Below are 8,893 nucleotides of genomic sequence, written 5' to 3' on the forward strand. Positions count from 1 at the left end.
ACAGTTCTGACCCTTCTTCACTAAAAATTAATTATCTCCTCGTACAGAATTCAAATGATGTTCTTGTTTGTTTCTATTAAAAATATACTCATTCAGGATTCTAAAAATATAAATTTATGCTCATAATTACTTTTATAAATTTTTTTTTGATTTTCCAAAAGTCAGAACAGGGGAACCTGAAATCATTCTGACCTTGTCTCATAAAATTTATTATATCTCATGAATTATAATTCCATTGCTTACATAATTTCTTCTATAAGAAACTAGGCTAAATAAGTTTTAATTTCATATTTTATTCATCCTATAATTCGATTTATACAATTTTTGGTGATTTTTCAAATTTATACTACTGCTGCTGTCCAAAACTGTTTTAGTGCAAGATATTATTTACCATATTTATAACACCCTTATTTTCTTTCTCTACACTATTTCTCACCATTTTCTCTTGTTTTCTCTTCACTAACATATCAAGAACATAGGACCATATGTAAGGAAACTCTACATTAACATTAATTCCATGCTTTTTCAATAATATCAACTTAAAAATATATTGAAATCATGATGTTCTTACCTTGTTTTATTGATTTCAATCTTCATCTTGATTTTCTCTCTCCTTCAGCTTCCATTTCTTGAATCCAACTTGATATTCTAACTTCCCATAGTCTTCTTAACATTTTTCTCTCTTGGTAGCTATGAAAATTCTTTTGATTTTTGGGTGAAAATGGTGAATTTTTGGTAAAATAACCAAATTGTAAAGAAAGTAAAATTTTCTTTCTTTCTCTCTTTCTCTCACGTTAGTGCATGGGAAATATGGATGAGAATTTCTCATCTTTCTTTCTTTATATACTAATAAAATATTAATAAAATATTAATAAAATAATATTTATCTAATAAAATAATTATAAAATATCAAAATATCTCTAGCATCATTATTATTTTCTAGATTTCTCTCTCTTCCAATTGACCATTTTGCCCTTCATTATCTTTTAAAATTCCATCCTTGAGTCATCATTTAATTTGGTAAAATTGCAATTTAGTCCCTCATAGTTCTTCATCTATTCAATTTGGTCCTAATTCATCAATTTTCCTTAGTTTCTAGATCATTCCACCCTTAAAATATTTACACTATTGGTCCTTCAACTTTTTCATATTTACACTTTAACCCCTCAAATTTTGAATATTTACTCTTGTGCAACAAAACTTTTCTCACTTTTACAATTTAGTCCTTTCTTGAATTAATATACCATAATATACTTCCCAATATTGTCATAACTCAAAATTTCCCTTTTTGTGATTTTATTTCCTTATTTTACTATATCACAGATAATATTTTACTGTAAAAATTTTCGAGATATTACACTTTTGCTTCTTCAATGATCAAATGAGATGCAGGACTGATGGTCGCTAAACTAACTAAAAATTTGACTAAGGCAAGCGCACCTATCGAACAGTAGTATAGTTATGGTGAGACCAGAAATATCGTATCCACAAGGACTAAAAGTACTAGTAATTACTATTTTTTTATTATCTAGCCTAATAATTAAAGGAATGTTTTAAACTAAGACTAATTATCTAATTGACTAAGATTACGAAAGTGATAAAAGTTGGAAAATACGGTTGGAAAACCGATAGAGAAGACAATACCCAAGGAATAATCCACCTAGACTTTACTTATTACTTTTGAAATAGACGATTTATTCACTTGACTTAATCCGTAGAAATCTCTGATTTATGTTAATCTCTCTCTCGAGACTAAAAACAACTGACTCTAGGTTGATTAATTAAAATCTCTTTCTAATTAAAACCCCTATTATCGCATTAACTCGATCTATGGATTCCCTTATTAGATTTGACTCTAATCCAGCAGATTTATGTCTTCCTATCTTTAGGATTGCATGCATCTCCGCTTAATTATGGAAGATCTCCTATTAAACGGGGACTTTTGGTCCACTGAATAAGCACATTAAAACCTGAATTAATATCCTGGAATATTAAAGCAAGGATTAAAACTCACAATTAAGAATAAGAACAAGTATTTATCATATAATTCAAATAGTAATAAGATCTGTCTTAGGTTTCATCTCCCCTAGGTATTTAGGGAGTTTAGTTCATAACAATAGAGGATTACATCTCAAAATTAGGAAAATAGCAAAACATAAAGAAACCCAAAGAACTTCTGAGGAAATTGAATAGAGATCTTCAGTCTTGAATGAGATCCTGCTTCCGAGCTGATTCCGATGGCTATTTTTCGAGTATTTTCTACTTTCTACTCTCCGTCCCCCTTGATTTCTCTTCTAGAGTGTTTTCATAAACTTTGAAATGCCCAAAATAGCCCAAAATTGGCCTTTTCTGAATAGAATTAGACTTGTGCTTGACAGGGACACGGCCATGTGCCACGCCCGTGTGAGGGTGCTCAGGCTGTGTGCAATTCTAACTTGGTTTAATGTCAACACGGCCATGACACACGGGCGTGTGGCCTACCCGTGTGTCACACACGGGCATGTGGATTGCCCGTGTGGAACTGCCTAGGCCGTGTGCAATTCTGAGTTAGGCTCAATTTGTATATTTTTGGCCCGTTTCTTGCTCTTTTTGCTATCCTAAGCTCTCCTGAGTATAAAACATGAAATTAAAGGATTAGAAGCATCAAATTCATTAAATCTTATGATAATCCTTCCAAAAATATGTCAAGTATGGGGTAAAAATATGTATATATTATGGTTTATCAAATATCCCCACACTTAAGCATTTGCTTGTCCTCAAGCAAAATTCTCAACTCACAATTAAATTTAATTCTTCTTAACTTAAAATTCTCATCAATAATGTTTCGAAGTAATCCATAGATAATCACATATTGAGAATTCAACTAAAAGGACATCAAAGTTTCAAACAATTCAAGTTGAGCATTTTAATCATAAAATCTTAGGTATCCCCCTTTATCTAAGTAATTACCTTTAATGCCAAATTGACAAGAGTTGGCATCCTCACTGATGATTCACTCAAATCACTCGAAGTGTTTAATGTTCAATATTTAAGTACTCAATAGCCAAACATGAAAAGTTATTACCATAGGCTTGCATGAAAATCAAATCTCCACCACTATAAATGAGATGATACACGAATCAAAAGGTCTTTAATAGGGTTGTAATGGGGCTTGGGTTAAAGGTGTGGATAAAGGCTGAAAAAGAGGGTTAGAATCGAGATTAATTTAATAAATTACCCAACTTAGAAGAATAAAGCTAATTACTAAATTACACACAGGTGCCAGAAATAAAACTTTCTAAGATGAAATGAGCTTTCCCTCAATATAATACTTTAACTTTATCCAATCTCTTAAAAACAATGCGTAATTGACTGAATATAAAGATATGGGTTTTTTTTAAGAACAAGAACAGTAATGGAGAGTACATAATAAATCAGTAACTGAAACGGACGGGGATAGTTAGGTAACTAATCAAATCAAATCTCGATAAAAAGGGAGTCAATATAAAGAGAAATTCCTAACGAATCAAAAAGGGTCCAGTTGTGGGTTAATCATTAAGGAGAAAATCAAGAAACAATGGTTAAGGCTCAAAGGGGTTCACTAGGGGTCAACTATGTGGGTAGGCTTTTTATGGGGTAAATGGGTTAAAACCTAAGTGCCTTTATCACTTTAGTATATCAAATCAAAGGTGTGGTCTCGACATGTATAATCGATGCAAGTTCTAGAATAGCTAATCAATGTTGACACACTCATAACTAATAAAATAAGTGAGCAAGGAAGATAATACTCTAAAAGGCTCAAAATCTCACAAAAATTATGGGTGTTTGATGTCAGTCCTGTAAACTTAGAACTTCAAGATAATACCTCAATTCAGGGAAACAACCTAGCAATTTTAATACTTAAAAGTCAACTTATCATGCTTGATTCTTTACTGCCTTAAAGTTAGACGATCAATACACAATTACCTGTGTTTTGATCCAAAGCATATCAATAAGAATCATGAATTAATCAAAATTCATTCTAATAGTGATATGAAAAAAATTACTTGGGGATTAGACAAAATTTAGGGGTTTTCTGGTAATGATATGACTAACCTCCCCATACTTAAGATGTACATTATCCTCAATGTAAAAATATAAATAATGACAACATAAGCATAATATCATAGAAGAGGGGGAAAGTGATACTACCCTGAATTTTGATGTTGTCCTTGAAAGAGCGGAAGTGGGTTTAGAGACATTGGAAGTGATGTGTATGTGACATGTAGACAGAGGTGAAGGTGGTGGTAGAGGTTAGGGTCCACAATCACAGCGCCCAGCGAAGAGGTTATCGTGGTGGCTATAGTCGTGGTCGAGCAGAACATGACAGTCGTGAATTAACTATCCCCATAGGATTATTTTTATATTCCTGAGTGGCACCAATTGACTGAACCTTTTGAAACTGCGATATCATCAGTAATGGTTTAGGGTGTTATATCAATGGGGTCGTTATGATTACTCATAGAAAAATAGCCATAAAATTAAGATATTCAAAATATACTAATCAAAGTCTTTTTTTAAAAACATGAAAACTGGAAATAGAACTAAAAATAAAAGAAAAAGAAAAAGAAAAAGAAAAGCAAAATAAAGTAGAAATAAATAGAGTCAAAAGTCCTCGTCGGCAGTTGGATCATGAGGTGGTGGTGCTGGAGGTGAAATGTGAAAATACTGACAAATTTGTTGCAGAGTCGCCTCTATGTTATCGAATCACTGAGTGCAGTATTCTCAAATCGATCTAGGTGGCAAAAATTTCTATCAGTGAAGCAGCCGCATGAACTAGTCGGTGACTCGGCGGTGGCGGTGGGTGTGGGTCCTCATGAGGGGAGGGACATCATCAGTAATGTCCTCGGGGTCATCTTCATTAGTGGGTCGTGCTAGTCGGTATTGAGGAGGATTGAACCCACGACGACGCTCTATCATCCTTATATGGAGCATACTTTGGATGCCCTGTGGAGACATCTGGCCAATAAGTGTGAGCAATGAGGACTATGCCAATGTGTTCAGGAGCCCAAAGTATCGAGCTAGGCGAGTCACATATGGGCCAATGTTGATGACTCCCTTTCGATGTTGTTCTGTCTGATGGCGAAAGGCAAGGGTGATGAAGTATGCGAGATCGAAAATATGCTCTTGCCTTATGCTCCATAGAAAGTAAGCGTCGTGAGTGTTAATGATGCCGGTGCTCTCTCGTCGCCCTGTTAAGGTGTGAGTGTAACACCCTCTAACCCTTATCCATCCCCGGAACAGGATTACAGGGCATTACCAGTCTATACAGTTCAATTAAAGTCATTTATTAAAATAAATGTTTCTAACCCTGCAAATTAAAACTTCAACCAATACAATTTGCCAACATTCAAATAATCCAAATACACTTAAATATACTCAAATCTTACTAATCTAAAACATTTTATAACCTATCTAATGAATCTTTTTAAGTATATCACTTACTTTATCAATTATTTCAACTTCATACTATATACCATTGCCAACCATAATTTACTTATTTCATCAATACTTTCACCACCTAGATGACTCTCATAAGACATCCTAGGTACATGCAATTACCAATACTCAACATACTTTACCTCATCGAATTCGGGATCGGCACGGGATGCTGATTCAACTGTTTAGCCTTAACTTAACCTGCGCACGGAAACAATCCGTACGCTGAGTATACACTCAGTGGTATTTCTATAATCTGAACACTTAAACAATTATAAACCATATTAATTTATATATATTGAACTATTCAAACTCAATGAGTATTCAAACATTCACTTTCCAACCAATGTTTTGGTCTACTTTAAATTCAAAATCATTTATTATTTTTCAATAGCAATTAATCAATCAGTAATATTCATTAACAATCAGTCAATCAGAATAATTATTTATTCAGTAACAGTCAGTTATTCGGTAACAATCAATTATTCAATAATAATCAGTTATTCAGTATCAATCAATTGATTGGTTATCCAGTAACAGTCAATTATTCAGTAAAAATCAGATATACAGTAACAATTAAATTATTCAGTAACAATCAATCTTTCTAGTTCCTTTATTTACCCCTATTAACATGATTCGGACCCAGACGGATACACGGATCCAACCAACACACCAGTACGGCACATAGTGCCTCATCGGCCGAAGCCGGAATAGTAATAGTAACAGTAGTAGTACGGTACACAGAGTACCTCATCGAAACAAATCTGAAACAGTAATAGTAACGGTAATAGTAACAATATCCGACACATAAAGTGTCGAATCGGTAACAGTAACAGTAGTCGGTACATAAGTGCCTGATCAGTAAGCCGGGAAAACCCGTACTCTTCCATATCCTATGGCATGCCAACTATATCCGACTAGCCCGACTAGTTAATAGGGTATTTAATTCACTTTTCAGTTTTCAATTAATTCATATTTTAATTAATTAACTATTGATAAATTGTAAATTATACATATTCTTACCCCATGTTTAACGCATTTTATGGATGATTTCCCATTAGAATTGGTGAATTTGATGCTCCTAATGCTTTAATTTCATGTTTTATACTTAGGAGAGCATAGGAGAGTGAAAGGAAAAAGAAACGGGCCAAAAACGGAGAAAATGGGCTGAAGTACAAAATCAACACTGCTTGGACCTCCTCACACGAGCAGACCACATGGTCGTGTCAATTTGGTAGGCTCGAACACGACCTGAAGTAATCGAAGATGGGCGTGTGCCACGGGCGTGTCCTTGTCGAGCCCAAGTTAAGTCCAATTCGGAAAAGGTTAATTTTGAGGGCTTTTAGGCATTCCAAAGCCTATAAATACACCCTAGAGAAGGAAGAAAAGGACACGCAGAATAGGGAGTAAGGAATTACTCCAAGGAAGTCGATTGATCCATCTTAGAAGCCGGCTTCATCATCAAGACTGAAGATCTCTCTTCAATTTCCCTTCAGGAGTTTTGGATTTTCTTTATGTTTTGTATTCTTTATTCTTCTGAGTTGTTTTCTTATTTAGTTATGAACTAAAACCCCTAAATACCTAAGGGGAATGAAACCTAAGACAAATCTTGTTATTATTTTCTGAATCGTATGATAAATATTTAACTTATTCTTAATTATGTGTTCTTAATTCTTATTTTGATATCCCAGGATACTGATTCAAGACAAGCTCTTATTCAGAGGAGGAATAGACCCTGTTTAAGAGTATATTTGTCATAATTAAGTGGATTAGGGTGAAACCTAATAAGGGGATCCATAGATCGAATTAATGCAACCCAAGAGTGTTAATTAGAGAAAATTCTCGGTTATTCAATCTAGGGATTAGACGTTATTAGTCTTGAATAGGGATAATAACATAACTTAGGGATCTCTATGGAACAAGTTCAATGAATAAATCGTTCGATTCGGAGCCAGAATAACAAGTAAAGTCTAGGTGGATTTTTCCTTAGGTATTGTCTTAAGTCAATCGATTTTCCCCAAAAGCAATTCCCCAATTCTTTTCTTTGCGAGTTCTTAGTTTAGATAATTAGTTCATTAAAACAAAACCTCTTTATTCTTAGGCTAGATAATAAAAAGACAGTCATTACTAGTACTTTTAGTTCCTTTGGGTTCGACAATCTGGTTTTGCTAAAACTATACTACTGTTCGATAGGTACACTTGCCTAAATCGCAATAATAGTTAGTTCAAGAATGAGTAATTATAAATATTTAAAACCTATCACGAAATCACGCAATCAAGTTTTTGGCGCCGTTGCCGAAGAGCTGAGATATTAGGAACACTCAATTTTTATTACTTTAGCCATTTATTTTTCTTGCAATTTAATTTAATTTTATTATTATTTATTAACTTACTTTTTCTTTCTCTTGGCAGGTTTTTATAGTTTATGACTAGAAGAAACCCATCAGAACCATTACTTTTTGACGAAGAAATCGATCGTACAGTTCGCAGAAATCAAAGAGAAATAAGGAGAAGCTTACGATACACAGAGAACGAGCAAGAAGACGATACTCAACCCCTAATCGAAGATATGGCTGAAAACTAAGACAATCAGCTACCTCCTGCAATTGTGGCTAATCAAAATCCTGTTCCATGCACTATGTATGATTATGCTAAACCTTCTTTAACAGGAACTGAATCTAGCATAGGTAGACCTGCTGTAGCTGCAAATACTTTTGAATTAAAACCTAACACTGCTCAAATGATACAGCAATTTGTTCAATTTGATGGTTTGCAGGATGAAGATCCCAACGCTCACTTAGCAAACTTTCTGGGGTTTTGCGATACATTTAAAATCAATGGCATTTCTGATGATGCCATTTGTCTTCGGTTATTCCCTTTTTCATTAAGGAACAAAGCTAAACAATGGTTGAACTCGTTACCACGAGGGTCAATTACTACTTGGGAACAAATGACTGAAAAATTCTTACTAAAATATTTTTCACCGGCTCAAATGGCTAAATTACGTAATGATATCTCTTCTTTTGTGCAGATGAATTTAGAAAGCCTCTACGATGCATGGGAGAGATACAAGGACTTACTGAGAAGGTACCCTCACCATGGGTTACCACTTTGGCTCCAAGTTTAAACATTCCACAATGGTCTGAATCCTTCGACTCGGCAAATGGTTGACGCAGCTACTGGCGGAACCATCAATAATAAAACACCTGAAGATGCCTATGAGTTTATAGACGAGATGTCACCGAATAACTATCAATGGCAAGTTATGAGGACAAAGCCAACAAAAACAGTCGGCATTTATAACGTCGATTCGGTCACCATGCTCTCTAATCAGGTAGAACTCTTAAATAAAAAGATTGATGGTTTTCTTAGTTCTTCACAGGTTCACCCAGTAATGCAGTGCGAAGCAAGTAGAGGTGGAACAAGCCATTCAGAA

General features: G+C 34.3%; 1 non-coding gene across 1 annotated transcript; it reads right to left on the reverse strand.

Annotated features, from left to right (window-relative positions):
• Nucleotides 1-8,455: 8,455 nt before the first annotated feature.
• On the reverse strand, nt 8,456-8,562 carry LOC121207647 (small nucleolar RNA R71). Its single transcript, XR_005902737.1, has one exon. It is a non-coding gene; the product is annotated as a small nucleolar RNA R71 (small nucleolar RNA).
• Between the last annotated feature and the right edge of the window lie 331 nt (nt 8,563-8,893).

This window comes from Gossypium hirsutum, chromosome A01 (genome assembly GCF_007990345.1).
Source record: "Gossypium hirsutum isolate 1008001.06 chromosome A01, Gossypium_hirsutum_v2.1, whole genome shotgun sequence".
NCBI classification, from domain to species: domain Eukaryota; kingdom Viridiplantae; phylum Streptophyta; class Magnoliopsida; order Malvales; family Malvaceae; genus Gossypium; species Gossypium hirsutum.